The 19,838-nt window shown below is 29.8% G+C and overlaps 1 pseudogene; it reads left to right on the top strand.

Annotated features, from left to right (window-relative positions):
- The first annotated feature begins 915 nt into the window (after positions 1 to 915).
- Positions 916 to 2,312, top strand: LOC141673333 (uncharacterized; annotated as a pseudogene).
- The last annotated feature ends 17,526 nt before the right edge of the window (positions 2,313 to 19,838 follow it).

Genomic DNA, 19,838 nt, shown 5'->3' on the forward strand with positions numbered 1-19,838 from the left:
ATTAATTGGCATATTATTACTGTTCTGACTAAAGACACTAGGCATATTTGATATGCATACAGAGGTTTAGGAGGAATAGACATGACACGCATGAAAATAATTTTATACCTAGTTGATAAATGATTAACACAAGCACAGTTGACACAAGATTTTCTTGGAGAAAATTTATCATGGGAGTAGTTGATGTGCTTGTTAATCCCTACTTTTCTATTCTTGTTGTTCTTCTTCTTGATTCTAATTCTAGGTTCAAGCTTATCTTTCAGTTTCTTGTTCAACAAGTATCATATGTTGTTCTACTCAACTCTTTCGGTTTTGCTACCTTCGCTCTTTAAAGAGCTCTTGCTCACTAGTTCATCATCTTCAATTAACATGTCCAGTTTGCTAGTACTAATACTTTCTTTCAACAAATAATTTTTACCCCTTGATTTCTCTTCCTTCAATGGATAAGTACTATTTGTTTATAGTTATCAATAAAATTATCTTGTTCAATTTTTTTTTCTCCCTTTTCCAAGCATTCTCACATAAAGACTCAATACTTTCAAGATCTGTGAATTTGCTTGCTACATTCCTAGATTCCTTCCATTTAGCAATTTCCTCTTAATCAAGATTTAATTGCATTTTTAGAATTTCTTCTCTCTTCAATATTCTCATGAAATCATCTTTAGCACCTAGGCATTCATTATTAGCATTCTCATAATAGAGCCATTGAGTCTATAATAGCATACTATTGCTTAGTGCGTATATGATTTGGTTTTACAGAAAAATTATTAGCTATAATTTAGTTTTAATTACAATTCAAAGTTAAAAGGCCACCAATTATGTTTGTGTAATTAATCTATCTAAAATTTTTCTTCCATTCCGCTTTTATTTACATTAAGACAGTTGTATGATTGTTAGAATTACAATGTGTCAGCAATGAAGAGCATCGGGGCACCATTTAGAGTTGTTGCAGAAAATGTTCGGGGAAAAGCATCCTGTTACAGGCATGACTGGCTTGCTGGAATTGCAGCTGTAATATATCTTGGCATGTAGAGGGCTTCATCAGTACAACCAATTATTGGTATAGAAAGAACAGTCTTTTACAGGGAAAGAGCAGCTGGGATGTATTCAGATATTCCATACGTAATTGGACAGGTAATACTCTTTAAGTTCCTAAGTTAATGTCCTTCTCAAGAACATTATTTATTTGTGAGGTTTTATTTATGTATGTGGAGATTGTTACAACTGAGTGTTCTGTTCATAGTTCAGTAGCAATTCTTTGTGTCACGAACGCATCTTGCGAGTTTTATTTTTTGATTTATTTCCAAAATCTTTTTCGATAATCATTAGTGCTTGTAGAGTAGTGCTAGGTAGAGCTATTTGGCCCCCATGTTTTATAACCATGTCGGTCTTCTATATCATTTGTTTAGAATTTTCAACATGTATTTCATCTTTTATCTACTTATTGAGAAAGATACAAGGGGATTATTGTTATGCAACATACCTTCCCTCCAGAATTTGCTGCATTATACAGGAAACAGTTGGATATTTCTTTTGTCCGGAGGATCGTGCTTTGCTATGCAGAAAATGTGATTTTTCCATTCATTTCGCCAATGCCCACGTTTCTGCTCACCAAAGCTTTATTCTTACTGGAGTGAAGGTGGGGCCTGAACCTACAAAATATAGTGCACCATCTTTTTTTCAAAAGTCGTTGTCCATGGAGAGGATTATTGAAACATAATCATGTCCTTTGTCTACAAATTCTAACCAAACATCTCCAAATGGTCAACGGAATAATGGATCATTTTTCCAAGTTGCTGGAGTTGGTGATTTTTTTTAGTCAACTAAGATGCCTTTTGCTGAAGGGTCTGATTATGGAAACTTTGAACAGTGGTAATTAGATGACATGTTCGGGATCACTGAACTCAAACAAAACTACAAATATATAGACAATGGATCATACAAGGTATAAGACCTATACATATGTTCCATACTCATCTTGTTCATATTATTTTGTTTAGCAATTGCCTTCCGTTCAGCATAAGTTGTATGCACTTGGATTTTGTGTTTGTATGTCTTTCAAGAATTTAATTGTGAAAGTCACATGCGTTTCTTTGATTTTAGCTGGCTGATAGCGGTAAGTTTAGAGGGTCTGACTGATCAGTATATTACTAGCTGGTGATATTGAGATGGATGGTAATGAGTGTCCGGTTCATGTTCTTGACACAACCTGGGCAGTGCCAGAGATCCCATCTCCTCCAACAGCCTCAGCTTTGAATGGACGACAGTCAAGTTCTTCTTGGAACCGAACGATGCACCTGAAAATCTCATGACAGGTATCTATGATAAACTCATATCTCACTCTTTTTGTACATATATTTTATCCTACATGTCACAACAAGTAAGAAATATTGATTGAATTAGGCTTCAGTCCTTGATTACTAAATTACTACCTGAAAAAAGTATTACGAAAGATTATATGTGCTTAATTTACGCGCATTAATTAATATATTTGTTATAGGTGCATCACAAGGAAATGACAATTGGTGATGCTTATGATTATGTGAAATCGATACGGCTCTCGGCCAAGAATGACATGCAAGTTGTACAATTGAAAATATATATCATTGATAGTTTCTTGACATTCGCCCTTATTGAATTTAGAGAGATCAGTTATAATTACCTGGCTGCTTCCTGAGGTTATCTCTAAATCATCATCTTTTACCATGAGAGACAGATCTAGAAATTTTTTGTTCAAATATGGAATATGGGCTTCTACCTAATTCTTTACCATTGTTGATTGAAACAACTTCAAGACCTTTAGACCTTCTTTTTGTTGAAAGCTTGCTCTGATTCCAATTGTTATCCACTAACAATCAACTTAGATTAATTGTAGAAGGGGTTAAATACAAATTAAAATTTTTAAAACAATTTTTGGGAGATGAAATATGAACACAGATTTTCAAAATTTTCAGGTGGTTTATTTTTTGACCTGCCCCCTCATGTTTATTTAAAGAAATAATATCTTACAATTACAAAATTTATCTCACAGTTGCGGTTTACAGTGTTTCACTCAGAGAAGGATCTTTCTCTCGTTAGCTCTCTGAAAATATAAAAACTTATTTCTTGAGTGAAATATCTACTTCTACTTGGTTTATATATCATCAAGTTATAATTTTTACTAGACAATGCATAACATAGTCTTCGAGGTCCAGCAAGATGGCTTCCTCATTCTCTTTCCCGTGAGACATAACAAATGAGGCTTAATTGTATTTTGATATATTGTTTTGAATATCCCTCAATTTTTCATGCATGGAAATGGAATGTTTCTTCTTCTTAGATAGTCCGTTGAGACGCCAGGAGTTGCAGAGCCCAAGATGACTGGGAAGTCGAAATATGACATATCATTCACCAGGGACTCCGGTGAGCTGTTCTTGATTCATCAACTTTATAATTGTTTAAATGATTTTGCTTATTTGGTATGCGATTAATATGATAGGATACTTAAATATATAGAAATAACTGTTATGTGTAAATTTTTATGGATTGTAGAGAAATTATAAAATCATGTTTTATGATTTATATATCTGTGTGACTTCCCTCTTTAGGGTTATCAGATATAGAAAACGATCCACAATCTGGTAGATATAGAAAACGGTCCCCAATCTTTTCTTCTGTCTTCTTTTGTCTTACGTCTTCTTTTTCTTTTCTTCTACCTTCTTTTTCAACGCTTGCCACTTTTTCTTCTGTCTTCGTCTGCCTTCTTTTTCAACGTTTGCCCTCTTTTTCGACGTTTGCCACTTTTTCTTTTGTCTTCTTTTTCTTTTCTTCTGTCTTCTTTTGTCTTCTGTCTTCTTTTTCTTTTCTTTTGCTTTCTCTTTTTATTTCGTCCACTCCTTTTGATATCAGCTTTCTTTTCTCTTTGTCTAGGATTCCATAATTTTTTGGCTAGTTTTATAACAGTCACCAATTTTCATTGGGACGTAGAATCATATATTACAGTCACCAATTTTTATTGGGCCGTAGAATCATATATTACAGTCACCAATTTTCATTGGGCCGTAGAATCATATATTACAGTCACCAATTTTCATTGGGCCGTAGAATCATATATTACAGTCACCAATTTTCATTGGGCCGTAGAATCATATATTACAGTCACCAATTTTCATTGGACCGTAAAAACATTTTCTATTATGTTATGGTCACCAAAATTCGTTTGGGCCATAAGATTACTATAATATTACATGTTGAAATAACAGGAGTTATTACAATCTTACTCGAAAGGATTAGAACATGCTCCTTCCTTTACTAAGGGTTGTAAAACTACTACAGTCTTCTTTCTTTGTCCTGTAATAATATCCTTGAAAAACTTGTTGGTTTTTGGTGCATGATTGTAACTTCCACCTGTTATCCTGTTATGCATACCTGCTAAATCACTTGTATCTGTTTACAAAACATCATTATTATAATATAATGTTAGTATTTCTTCTACGTCTCCCTTCGTAGTTGTTCCTAATACGCATGCCTTCCTTTTATAAGATCTTCAAGTTTGGATTTTAGAACTGATAATCCAATTGCTCTTTTATTTGACATCCATTCTTGAAATCCTTCTATTGTGCATGACATAGGGGACTTGAGACTAGTATTATCGCCTTCTATAGTAGTATTCCTTCCATACTTGAATATCTGACATATTATTATTGGTTTTCCTATAAAGTCGGTACAAGCATCAAATACCTGCACTCCATATATTCCTCCCAGTCCGTATGATTGCATCATTGCACTAACGCTTTCAACTATTAGTGGTGGAAGTTTTGATATACTTCTCAATGTTTCATCAGCCATGATTTTATCAATAAATCCCAATATTAATAAGCTTTCTACCACTTTAGGATCAGCGTCTTCTTTGTAGATATACCTTGGATATTTACTAAACTTTCCAGTTCTGAGGATGGAATTATTGGACTTGTAGTCATAAAATTTTATTATCTTTTCAAAGGCTTCTATATACTCTTTCGGATATTTAATTTTGTCTGATATAGAAACTTGAGGTTTTGGTTGTTCTGGTTTGGATATTTCTGTTTGGGTAAGGGTTGATATTGTAGGAGTTATAGCTAGTCTTGATACAAAAGTTTGGGGTGTAATATTTTTGGTAAGCTTTATAGCTCCTTCAAGATTTTTTATAAGGTTATTGACTTCCTGGGTCAAGGTTGCAGATTGTTCATTCTTCCTCTTGATTTCTTCTAGTATCATTTCCATCGGTTGAATATTCTTGTTATCCCTGTCCATTTTCTCTACTAAGAAAATCTGCAAGAATATTTTTAGTACCTGATATATTTTTAATAATAAAATCATAACAAGTAAAGAATGCTTGCCAATTTCTTCTCTTATTTAATTCTGGTAAAGGGTCAATTTTATTGAATATAAATGATCTTACTTGAGTGTTATCTGTTCTTACAACAAATTTTACAGGTAGTAAATGATAATGAAATCTTTTAATTCCTAATTTTACCGCTAATAATTCCTTTTCATTAATATGATATTTCTTTTCATTGGGTTTCCAAGTTCGAGCTGCATATCCACATATTAAAGGGTTTTCTTTATCAATATCATCTTTTTCAAAACCTACTAATACTGCTCTCCATCCTATATCACTAGCATCTGTAAATAATTCTAATTGATCAGTATCTTTGGGTAATCGTAGTTTAGGTAAATTTTCTACCTTTATTTTTAGTACTCTTATTCAATTTGTATGATCTTCTTTCCACTCAAAAGTTTTATTTTTCTTCATTAAGTCTTGTAAAGGTTTTCTTAATTTTGGTAAGTCTTTTATATAATCTGAAGCGTAATTTACTATTCCTAAGAATTGTTGTACTTCTTTTTTATTTTCTAAAGTTTCTTTAAAATTCTTTATTTTTGTTGATATATGTTCTTGTAACTGAATTCCTTCAGAATCTATAATATATCCTAAATATTCTATTTTGTGTTTAAATATTTCTGATTTCTTTTCTGATAATAGGATTCCATGTTTTCTAATAGTCTGAATAAATATATCTAGATGTTTTGAATGATCTATTAAATTGTCACTAAATATTAATATATCATCTATATATACTAGAATAAAATCATTCATTTCTCAAAAAAAATTATCCATTCTTCTTTGGAATATTTGTGGGGTTGTTCTTAATCTGAATGGTAGTACTATCCATTCATAATGTCCTTGTGGAACGCTAAAGGCTGTTAAATATCTAGATTCCTTTGTTAATTTTATTTGTCAGTATCCGCTTTTGCAATCAAATTTATTAAACCATTTTTTATTACTTGTTTGGTTTATTAAATTTCTTTTATATGGTAAAAAATATCCATCAAATATAGTCTTCTTATTTAGTTCTCGATAATCTATTACCATTCTAGTTTTTCCTCTTTTTACTTCATTATGATTTCTTACTAAAAACGCTCGGCTACTATGCGGACTTTTACATTCTTGTATTAGTCCTAAGTTTAATAGTTCTTTTATTTGAACTTCTAACTCCTTTCGATCTGTTGCACTATATCTTATTGGTCTGTTTCTAATTATATCATTAGGATTTATCAGTTTTATTTCAGCGTATATATTTTTTTTTCCCATAGCTTCATTCGATGTTCTCCAAAATTTGTTTCTAAGGCTTTTAAATATTTTTGTTTTAATAGTTCTAAATTAGTTTTTCTTTCTGCTTTAATATTACTTATTTCTATTCATTTTACAGGTACTATTCTTTTTAATACTATCCATTTTTCGCAAGGTGTTAACAAACTTATCCTATCTTATTTTATTATTTGAGTTTTAAAATAATCTAAAAAGTTATTTCTAGTGACATTTGTTGTTTCATATTATTTTCTTGGTATATTATAGGTAACCTAAACCTTGTTTTTTCTAATATAAATCTTACATTTTCTGCTATTATATCTATCTCTTTGCTTATGGTTATTGAATCCTGTTACTATTATTCTATTTTTAGTAGGTTTCCATTTGTGTTGAGTAAATACTTCTTCTTTAGCTAAACAAATATCTGCTCTGCTATCTATAAATACTTTTGTTTTATATATTTAGTTGGTTTATATTCTAGTTGTGCTTCAATATATATAGCTACCATTTTATTCTATTAAGTAGTTAAACTTTCATCATTACTATCATTTTTATTTATATAATTTATTTCTTCTGGTTCTGTTTCACTTATATACAATACTTCTTCATCATAACAGTTATTATTATCTTCTCTTATGTATTCTAGTTTCATTATTAATTCGGTGGTATCTATGTATTTTACTCCTTTTTATTGTAATTTAGCACACTTATTTGCATAATGTCCTTTTTCATTACAGTTCGAACATTTACAATCTGCTATTTTTGTTTTATTTCTTTTTCTAAACTTTCTCTTATATCCAAATCTCTTTCTATTTTCAAGAGTATTTCTATATTTTTTAAATTTTCTTCTTTTAAATCTTGGATTAAATGGTTTATAAGGTGGTTTATAAGGTCTATAGGTTTTATTTTGTTTTTTATAATATTCATTTTGATTATTATAATCTGTTTTTCTATATTTCCTATATTTGTTTCTAGTTTTATAATTTTGATTATCACATCCAAATATTAATTTTTTCTCTGTGAAATTACAGATTTCTCTTAATCCTTGTTTTTTATCCTTTTTAATTCTCTGTTGAATTCTATATTCCTCACATTTTCGAGTTAAATATGCTCTTAATAATCTAATTCTTTCTCCTAATGTATTTTCCTTAGGTTCTAGATTATTATATTCTTTAGTTATTTGGGTATTATCAGGTGAAGGTAAATGATCATAATACAGTTGTTGATATACTAAGCTTTCATTAGGTAAAAACTTAGCTTCATAAAAGAATTTAGTAAAACTTGTATATTCTGGTAATTTACTAATCCTACAACATTTCATATTATTTCTCTTATATTTTCTTGAGCTACAAACCATCTTTCTCCTAGAAATTCTCTTTTTAATAATATATCAAATGCGTTTAACGTATCTTTCCAGCTTCTATCATACGTTCTTACTTGTCCTTTTAATTCATAAATAATATTTTCTAACCAAAATGCTGCTTTTCCTACAATTGTTTTTTATATTAGTTCAAAAACATAATCCAGACCTTCTATATTTTTTGAATTCATTAAAGCTATATACATCCCTAAATTCCAATCTTTTATTCTTCTACTTATTTCTTGATCGTCGTAGACATTATCTAAATCTAGAAAATATCCATTTTTATTTATTCATTAGTTTATTGATCCTATAGGTATATTTCCTAGCATTTTAATATTATTTTTAGTTATTATATAATCTTCTATTTCTTCTTGTGGGTATGCATCTTCATCCATTATATTATCTGATTCGGTTTCATAATTTATTTGTTTATGCGAAGTTTCTCTTTCTTCTATATCACTTTCATCGCTTTTTTCTTCATTTGTTATAATTGCATTTACGGTTTTTCCAAGGGCGTCTAATATTTTTTTATTTTCTTTTATTATTATTTCCTTTTCCTCATTATCTGATTCTTCTAAGTAATTTAATCATTCTTGTCCTAGATTGCTATCTGATTCACTTGTATTACTACTCTCACCTTGTTCTTTATTCACTTCTGAATCACTATCGTCAGACTTAATAATTTCCTTTCCTTGTAATTCTATCTTTAATTGATTAATCTCATTTTTTTTAATTATCTATTTCTTTTAATACATTTATTACTTCTAACTTTGTTTCTTTTAATTCTTTTTTTTGGGTTTTATATTTTTTTAATAAAATTTATATTTATTTAACCATTCTATATTGGTTTTAGTTTTTAATTTAGCATTTTCTTTTCTTAATTCTTCTAATTCATCTTTTCTTATTTCTTGTTTTATAGGTTCATATTTTTTTTTTCTTTTTTCATTAACTCTTTTCCATATTTTTTAAGAAATGTTATAGCACTATGTTCTGTTCTAGACATTTTTCTAGAATTTTCCTGATTTATGAAGTTCTGCTAAACCATTTATTGCTCTTTTTAACCCCTATAGTCATTTTCGGATTCGATTTGCTTATATCCATTAATATAGGTTCTTTAGTTCTTCTTATTACTGTTATAGGTACTATTTCTGGTTCTTCTGTTTCGTCTTTAATTATTTTCTTTTCTTTATTTTGTTCTAAACTATTTTGTATAATGGTTAACTTATCTAATATTTGTTTAAAGATTGGGATTTCTGACATATTCCATAACGCTGTTATTTCTTCCTTAATTATTTTTCTATTAATTTCTTGATTTTCTTCAATCTTTTTTAATATAGCGTTTAAACTTTCTTTTATAAATATTTCATTCCAAATATCTTTTGTTTGGTTTTCAGTATTATTCATATTTATAAACTCGTTTTCTCCATTCTCCTTCAATTATCCATGTTTTTCTTTTCTTACCTTTTATTTTCTCTAATTCTTTTACTTCTTCCTCTAGTTTTTCTTTTTCTTTTAAGTATTGTAGTTCTTTTTCTTGAGACATAATTAATGTTTCTTTTATTATCTTATTAATAGTTTCTATTTTAGTTTTCTAATCGTTTATCTCCTTTTGAGGTACATATTATGTCTATAAATCTTAATTTATTCTGATCATTTATTTATATTCATTCATTCGTTATATTATATTTTATTTTATTTAAGAAATCCATTCCTAATAATAGTTCATAACTAACGTCATTTTCTATCACTGCTAGACTTATATTATATTCTAAGTCTAAAATTTTTAATCTTAATTTTATACCTTTTGTTATTATTGTTTCTCTCGAACTATTTGGTTCAGTTATTATTTGAGGTTCTATTTCCTCACATTTGTTTGAGTCAACTTATTTGACTTTTTGTTCCTTCAGTATTTATTTCTGTTATGACTTCTTTGGCAAATATTCCATTAAATATTATTATTATTATTCTTAATTTATCTGATTCATAACACGGTAATTTTATTAAATCTAATTTTCTACTGGTCATACTCATTGATCTAACTAATTTTATAGGGTTTTATTGTCTTCTAAAACTTAATCTAGATCCTTCCAATATTGGTTTAATTCTTTGCGTTGGAATTATTTGTCAAGAATTGTTATTTCAGATTCTTCTTTATGTTCAATATTTTCTAATATATCATTATATAATTTTGGTACTATTATTCCTAATTCCGTTTGTTTCTTTACATGATGGTTTGCAGTCATAGCATATACTATTTTAGTTTCTATACTAATTACTTTACTTCCCTTTTGCATTTTTATTCCATCTAATTTATAATATAATGTTAAAGATCTTTCTTTATTTTCATCTCTTAATGATATGCTAAAATTAGGTTGTATTATAAATTTTAATTTCTGATATATTAAGTTTCCTTTTACTACTGCTATTAATGAATCTTATATATTTCCTATTATTCTATCGTCTAGTACATATATCTGTATAGGAGTATCAATATTTTTCTGAAAATATGCTTTTATTGTAAATTCTATTGCTCCAAAATAAATATTTTTTAGTTTATTTGCTTCTTTTTGTTTTAATTTAGATAGTTCTATTTTTATCAAACCATCTGTTATTAAATTTATTTTTGCTTTTCCATTTATCGTATCTATGTCTATTACATTTTCATGTTTTTGAGCTAAATATCTAACTTTTTTATTTCTTTCAAGATATGATGTTTTGAATATCATTTTTATTATTAGTTTTTTTGTTTCACTTTGGATTTGATTATATATATCTCGTTTAAAACTTAGAGTTTGTGATGTTCCTTCTTCGTATTCATCCATTTAATAATATACATCTTGTTTTTCACTTGATTTTTCTAATGACATTTTTTTCAAACTGTATTATTATCCAGTTATATTACTTGATAAAATTATTTTTTTAAGTCCTTGTATTCTTAGTTTATTATTTCTAAATGTTATTATCATATTTCCAAGTGGTTGATAACATCTTATTATTTCATCCCTATTTTCTCTTGTCCATTCAATTTCATTTTTTCTTTCTTGCAATTTATCTAGTGCTATTTCTAGTTTTTCTTGATTTTTTATTAATTCTTTTATTTTTCTATTATTTCTAGTTATTGCATTTGGATCTATCCAATTCATTTTTTAATTTTTTGCCTTAAATCATTTATTAATTTATATTGTTCAGTTAATACTTCTTTAAAGTCTTTTATTTGAATTTCTAAATTAATTTCTTTAATAAATTTTTCTCATTTTATTAAAAGATTTTCTTCTTCGAGTCTTCTAATTTTTTCATCTCTCTCTTCCAACATTGTTCGTAACCTAGCTATAATATCTAATTTTTCATTTATTATTTGCATACTTATTTTACAACTTTCAATATGTTGATTTATATCTTTATTGAAAGAAAAGTTTTTATCTGCTATCATTTTAATATTTTCTAACTTATAATCTTCCATAAATCAAATATTTATTTATTTTATTTATATAAATATATTAACTATCTATATAGATTTTTCTTAAACATTTGTTTTGTTTCGTTATTTTCTACTATAAAATAAATTAATAGATTTGTAATTATTTTAGACTAATAACTTTTATTATTATCTCTTAGTATTTTTGCTGGAGGTCTCATTTAATTTTTATATTTTAATCTTGATATTTCATTTTTTACTATTCTTATACTATTCAATTTTCACTATTCATCGGTTACTATTCATTAATTACTATTCATTCCGAAATTTTGAACTTTACTACTATTTGCTACACTGATTTACTGTTCATCTTCTCGGCCTATTTTCTAGCTCTGATACCAGATTGGGCTGATTGGGGATTGTTTTCTATATCTACCAGATTGGGGATCGTTTTCTATATCTCACATGCAATATTTCTTCTTCTTCAGAATCCAAAATCACATGCAAAGTTTGTCTTGGTTTACATTTTCTTTACTGAGATTCCCATCAGCCCGTGTACTTTGTCAGACTCGAGACTTGACCAATGTCCAGTCACTATCACCAGCTATGTGATTTCTCTTAGTCATTGACTGTAAATTGTTTAGCGGTTGGGGGGTTGATATTGTTAGCCATTGATGTTGTATCTTCATGTAGCAGTTGGAAGCTCACTTTCACTTAATCATAATTACATGGCATCGAGTATTTACAATTAGCTATCCTATTTTATATTATCCATTGAGTCAACATGATTTCTGAACGAATAACAACATTGTTATTTAAAATAAAGAATATCATAAGAAAGTGTTGCAAAATCATAATCAGTAGATGGACAACTCCTTCAACATTTATCCCTTAGGATGGCTAGCCGTTGAAGGCTACAGTTTCTCTTAACATAATTATGTAGTGTAATTTGTTTATCATCAGGATTTAGGTTTGATTCCTAACAGACCGGAATGGTGGCTGAAAACCATTATCATTTTCCGGTCATCGGTAACAAAACTATCAATTTCACGCCATTCTCAGCAATCGAAATCTACGTGGATCTCTTTAGTTTGACATCCCGAAAATTTTGACACCCTCAATGTCATTTCATTAACAATCAAAAACTCTCATATTAAGAAGTTGAAGAAGCGTAATTGACTAACAAACCTTATTCAAAATTAAACGGAAGGAAGCAAATGGGATTGTTGAAATGTTTAGGTATCGAAATATATTAAAAAATATAATTCATGGATCTAAATAAAAGGCATATCGTCGAGTAACTTTTGAATTAATTTTTCCTATTTTAGACATAATATCTAAGTACGACCGTACGCGCGCACTGAGCCCGGGGGCCTAATCAAATTAAATTTATGCAATATATATTTATACGCTTGTAATGCACAAATATATTCATGATACTTAATTCAGTTTAGGTGTTTAACTTTGCTATTTCTTGTGTAAAAGATATTAACTTTACATGTTATTGATTTGATTGTATTTATATGCTCTTTATTTAGTTTTTTTTTTGTTTAATCGACCAACAGAAAACAGTTATAGAAGTAGATTTCAAAGATAATAGCCTTGTATTTCTTAAGGAGGTTCAGATATAGTTTCTTGATACTAAAAAATCAGGTAAGAACTATTTTACTAGATTTCACATGCTAACATTTTTCTCTCACACATAACTGAATTTTTAAGATTAATAAAATCTTCTCTTATAATAATAAAAATTTACTTTAAGGGGGCTCGCACTAGGCCTACAAGTTATGAGGTTCGTTCCTGAATATCTAACCGTGTCAACTTACATCACAAAATAAATATAAACATTTACAACTTACGTGCATTGATTTAATATATGTGTTTTAAGGATTTTCCCGGCTGTAAAAGTAATATTTCTTTATAATTTTTATTGTTACTTGAGATAAAAACGTTTTTGGTTAGTAAGCACTTTGATCATGTATACATTAATACATACCTACTTGGTAAGTCCATTGCCCGGAGCCAGAAAAAAGTGAATTTAACTGCTAGAAACTGAATTTGACCTATTTGTCCACGGTTGAAGTAGTTAAATAAACAGGTATTGATATTGAAATAAAGATATATAAGGACTAGTTCATTAGCTATTAACACTACACCATAGATTGGCTATAGCAACCACATTACTAAAATTTTATAAAAAAATGTTGCTATTGATAGAACATTTACATATATTGCAAGGATTTTTAGAAGTGTTGGAAATAAAGGGCAAAAATTGGAGGGATGTAAAAATTAGCTTCCTATTGCAATCAATTTTTTTAAGAGAACCCAAAATATTAGCGGGCTTCAAAATTGTTTGAGCTACAAATTTTACCGGGCTTACCAGGAATAAATTAAATAATAAAACTAAAAAAATAAAACAAAATAACACAACAGACTCTCAGACACAACCACACACCTAACACCCTACAAACACGAGAGAGGGTCAGAGGGAGACGAGGAGAGAGAAGGAAGATTCAAGCTGGAACCGAGGGGAAAACAAGATCTAATATTGATGTTTGGGAAGAAGATTTACCCTACAACAAGGTAAATATTTTCCCCAAATTGATGTTCTTCTTTAATTATTTATGTATGGCCTTTTGTATTCAAACTACAATTTTAAAATCTTAATTAGTTTGTTTTTCATATTCAAATCTTCTTTCTTGTTCTTCAATTGCTCCTTTATTTTATTCTTAATTATTGTTCTTAACTTTTTAATTTAATCTTGGATTGTGGAGGATGGGGTTGAGATAGAGAATGATGGGAGTTTATTTGTGAAGCATTACCATGTGCTTTGGTTGGAATAAATGGGGATGTGATGAGTCGCCCATAGGTACACATATTTATGTGTGAAAATGTTTGTATGCTATTTACTTTTTATTTTTGGGACTTGTAATTGTTTCTATTATATGGGTTTGTTTTTGTTTAGTTATGTATATAATAACTCGATGACAATAACTTACCTTCGTATATGTGTGGTTATTTGTTTTTCTTGTTATGCTAATTCAGAAAATTTTCCCTATGATTTAGTGGTCATTTAATGGTTGGTTATTGCAATTTTAGTAATTTTATTGAATAATTACATTTATAAAGGATAGAAAATCCTACAAAACTTGAAATTCTAATTAATAATAATTAGTGTCCTGAGATTTTATATATATAATTGCAAAATAAAAAGTTGTGTATTTTCAGATGATATTGCCAAACGTATGGCCGTATCCTTTGTATACGTTTATATTTTAGGCTTAATGTTATGATTACAATAGCTGAGTTGGCTAAAGAAGTGATGGGTAGTTGACTGACAGGAACATGAACAAAGCTACGTGATATATTTAGTAGAGGTTGGAGTAATTTGATATGGGCTGATTATGGGCCTTATTATGTGAAGGTTAGGAAAGTTTGTAAAGTTGAGCTTTGAGGCCCATTTAAGAAGATGAAGTTACTTGTATGGTTAAGTCCATTTTCAAAGATTGAACTTCTGTTGGTAATCTTCTTTTTCTTTCTTGTTTTACTCACCTCATCAGTCAATTTTATTAGTATTATATATGAATGCTTTGAATTATTCTCTGATCCGTCTAAAGAAGGTCAATAATCTACATACATATATTTTTAGGTTTATATATTTAAGTGCTCATGGCCTCATGCGGTTTCTAGCCTTTCTGAACATATTAGTTGTTTTGTTATAAATTGACTTTTGAGATGTGGTTTAGGTGGGTTGTACGTGTCCACTCAAACAGAGGACATAAAATCAGTAGTGTATTTTGATATCATTCCAAGTTGATTGTCAAATGGTGAGCCTTGGTTGATGGGAAATCAATCACTTCTATAGTTTTATACATTATAACCTTCATAAATTAATGGTCAAATATATCCGTGGGTGCTTCTAGTGCACTTGTTGGATTACTTGGTGCAATGTTGTCTCAGCTTATCATAAATTGGACAATCTATGCTAACAAGGTACTTGACAAACATATATTTATGATGGAATTATGAAAAACGTGAGTTTTTATTTACAATGATATAAAGTTTAGTCTAGTCATCATCCATATCTGTTTTTCCAGCTTGTGACTCTGTTACTTGTAATTATCATTAATCTGGCACTAGGAATCCTTCCAAATATTGAAATCATTATTGCTTAAATATACTGGTTGGTGTTCCATTGGTGTGTTACAGAATATATACTCTTCTTTACTATTTATTAATGAATTTCTGCAGGTCTTAGTGGTTGCTGAAAAGAACCGGAAATCGTAACTTCCAAGTATTAAAAAGTTTTATTTTTTCCGCTATAAATTGTTGAGGAGAACCAGCTTCCACCTGTTTATCAGAAATTTTCTACCGAGTATAACTTTGGTTCCATCCTTTCACAAGATGTTAAGAGTACCTATGGAAGCTTTCCTACATAGAGAAGCCATTTTCCCATGGGAAATATACGGTGCAGGACTGCAGTACCCCACAGCATGAACATACCTAGCCACCCAGCACCTTCCATTAGCTTATTCTTCACCCGTATTTGTTCAAGCACCGACTGAGAAAGGGATTATCAGTTTTTCCATCGATTTTCTCATGGGTGGCGTCACTACAGCCGTGTCCAAAACTACTGCTGCTCCAATTGAGCTGTGAAACTTTTGATCCAGAACCAAGATAAATGCTTCTGATTTAGCGAAGAACCTAAATGAAGATTATTATTATTAGTTTTGTTTATTAATTAATTTGGTGTTGTAATTTATCCTTTTGTATTGATGTACATTTTGTATTGATGTACATTCTGAATTATATGTATGATTATGTTGAGACAACCAATGCTTTTGAATGGTTGTTGATGGTTATAAAATGACATTGGTGTGAGATTTGTGGCATAAAAAAATGCCTGGTTTAGTTTATTTATAGTCAAATCCTACTTTTTTTTAAAAAAATAATGTTGCAATTGTGTCGAAATATGTTGTCATTTACAATTACATCAGCTATAAAATATTGCAATTGGTTCAAAATTTTTACAATATTTGTCAAATTTTACCTTAAATTTCATTGCAATTGGACCAACTAATGTTGCCTTAAGGTGGTTATTTAGCTGATAAAAATAGCTATTGCAATGATTTTACCGCGTTGCAATAAAATGTTTTGTTGTTGCAAAATATTGCTTAAAATGTTGCAATAGGACCTCTATTGCATCACCATCGGATGCAACGCCATAATTTTAAATATTTGTTGCCATAAATTCTAGTGGAACATAAATAGCCCATAAGGCAATAAATTCCTACATGTAAATGTAAATGTTGGGCTTGTTGAGTAGGTCAAACTCTACATTAGTATGATATTTTCCGTTTTGGGCCGAGGCCGAATGGATTTGTTTTTGGGCACCTCCCAAAATGCCTCATACTAATGGAGTTATCTGGTTGCTTATATGCTAGCTATATGCGCCTCCCACAAACGATGTGGGACAACTCCTAACCATCCCCCTTCACGTATCGGGCTCGACACCTGCCGAATCTGCCACCTGATTATGTGATTCGCTCCCCCTGGACCTATACTGGAATCTTTCTGATATTCCGACTCCCCCTATAATAATATATAATAATATTTATTTATTTATTAAAGAAAAATAATAATATTATTGATCAAATATCTTTTACTTTTATTTTACTTTGAAAAAAATAATAATACCAGAAATATAAACAATTGTTTGATCGGTTAGTTTTAATTTTAATTGATATTAAAGTCAATTCATCCACCGATTAAATTCTAATTCACATTAAATTTTATACTGTTTTAATTGATGTTAAATTCAAATTCTTTTATCAAGTTTAATTATATATTGAGGTCTTATTATTATCATTAAAAATTTTGTTGGTACGGTATACTTAATTACCCTTAATTAGTAATTTTAATATTTACTTAGTTATCCTTACCGAATTAGTCTATATATCACCTTTTTTATTTTATCCGACTAAAACCCATATTTCCAAATTACTGACAATTCTAAACCAAACCAAACATACCAGTATATCCCGCTTAACGCAGGGTCTGGGGAGGGTAAAATGTACGCACCCCTACTGTCTAGAAAATATACCTAGTATATCCCGCTTACGGATAATTCTATTTAATAAAATATTATTTACACAATATATATCTATTTATTTATGTATAGGTGCCGAAAAATAAATCTGTGCGGTCTCATCCCAAAGCGGACAATATCATGCTAATGTAGAGTTAGGCCTGCTCACCAAGCCCAACAAGTGGTATCAAAGCTTCAGGTAGGCCTCATACTAATAAAGTTATCTAGTTGCTTATATGCTAGCTATTTGCCCCTCCCACAAATGACGTGGGACAACTCCTAACAGTAAAATCATCCAAATTCATCTGAAGGACCATGATCATAAATTATGTTCAAAAATCATCATACAGAATTCCTACACATAAATCTCAACCAAAAAATCACATGCCATGACTCGGATCTTAAACACCAAAATAAAAACATGAGATATCAACAGTCACCATGAGATAAATTTATCTAAAATTTTCTAGACAGTAGGGTGAAAGCGAGTCGAATAGGTGCGAACAACAGTATAATGAGATTCAGCTCGAATTTATAAATACTCGGTCAGATTTGGTACGGATTCAAATTAAACTTTTTACACATTGCACATATTCGACTCAAATTAAAATATGAATACTCATATTTGATTCAGTTCGACTCGATTAAGTGCTGAATTCCTCAATTTTATATATTCAGAGTCGTGTAAAATAATACTAAAAATTAAGAATGCTCGAGTAAATATTAACAAAACTAAATTATTTATTTAATATATATGTATGACACGCGAATTTGAATCGAATATTTTTAATAAGTACATATTCAAATATTCTGAAATTATTTGAACTATTATGTATAATATATGACCAAATATTAGGATGGTGAGATTTGGCTCGATATTCGTTTCAATTTTAAAATAGGGTTTGAATTCGCTCATTTTTTATATGAATATGAACTGTATTCGTTATAATTAACGAGTCAAAGCCGAATTCGAACCAGGGTTACTCGAATTCGTTTTCAGCCCTAGCTAGACATTAGAAAAAGGCCATGTAATTGAGATGCCGATAAACAAAAAAAATTAAGGAAATTAAATTTCATAGCAAAACTTTCATATATATCACCCGGAAGGAATTGCATAAATGTCCGAGAAAACCCTAAACATAAATAAGGACAAGAACTTACTAGACCAGATTCAAATCCATAGCACTAGCTAAATAAGCTTCATAAAGTGAATTGGAAGAAGGATAGTTTTTCTTTTTATTATTACTATGACTTCTAATGGTATTATTATTAGCAAAGTTACTTATTTTATTGTGCCAACTCGGCCTTGGCTTCATCTTGTTTTCCATTCAGAAGTGGTGTGGTTGATGCTGGGGGCACCACTTCAGCACTGCATTTCTTCTTAACTGCTTTTGGCTCGCAATATTTCATCTTTAGTCTCAGTCCGAACAATTTAAAGAAGTTGTTCCAACTCCCCTTTGTCTTCATAATCCTATCAATCTCTTGTTTCATGCCCAAGCACTCTTTTTCTAGCTCAAAACCCGCTCTTTCATTTCATCAAACCGAACAATCTGATTTTCCCCGGATGCTGGTTGGATGGCATTTTAATTTCTTGGAAGTGCTAGATTGCCACTAGGATTTTGGGAATCATTGTCTGCAACGAAGAACCACTTGGATACTGATGTACGGAGGCGAAGCTGTTCGAAGAACATAACTTGGACAATGACTCAAAGTGGTAACCTCTCATTTTGGGCTACATGAGTGCTAGCTTCCTGAGACAGCTCCTCACAAGTCATCAGCCTGCAAAGTTGCTCCCTTTCAGAGTCTGTAAACCATGAATGTACCTGAAATTATATTTAACATTTGAAGAAGATTGCCATTTGTTAAATCAGATTTCGAAAAGTAACAATTTTAAAAGAGGTTTTTCAAACTGTCTAAGAGAGAAATGTAGAGTACAGGGCGTATTCACAATTTCAATTTATTAAAAACCTAAACATGAACTAGACATTGGATTTTAGCAGAGACGTTCAGTTTGAACAACGTAAGACCCTACTTTATATGAAATGTATTTACTGAAGATTTTAGCGGATGAAGAGGCAGTTCCACTTGAAGAAAATTGAAGATTTAGTACAACTGAATATTTTGTTCTATGTAATTTTAAATTAAGATTGTGATCGTGTGAACTTAACTTTACTATTTTCGCTTTAGACCTTTGTATTTTTGTTAGACTTTGTTTCTATGTGGATGTTGGAACACCAGAAGTTGTGAAAACTGTTATTTGTGGATTATTGTTGGATTATGTTGTGGATATACCAATTAAGTTTGTTGGATGTTAAAGAAATCTAAAGGTCATGCCCATTTTTAAAAAATAATTGTGATGCACTAG

The sequence above is a fragment of the Apium graveolens genome, chromosome 7 (assembly GCF_009905375.1).
Source record: "Apium graveolens cultivar Ventura chromosome 7, ASM990537v1, whole genome shotgun sequence".
Lineage (NCBI taxonomy): Eukaryota > Viridiplantae > Streptophyta > Magnoliopsida > Apiales > Apiaceae > Apium > Apium graveolens.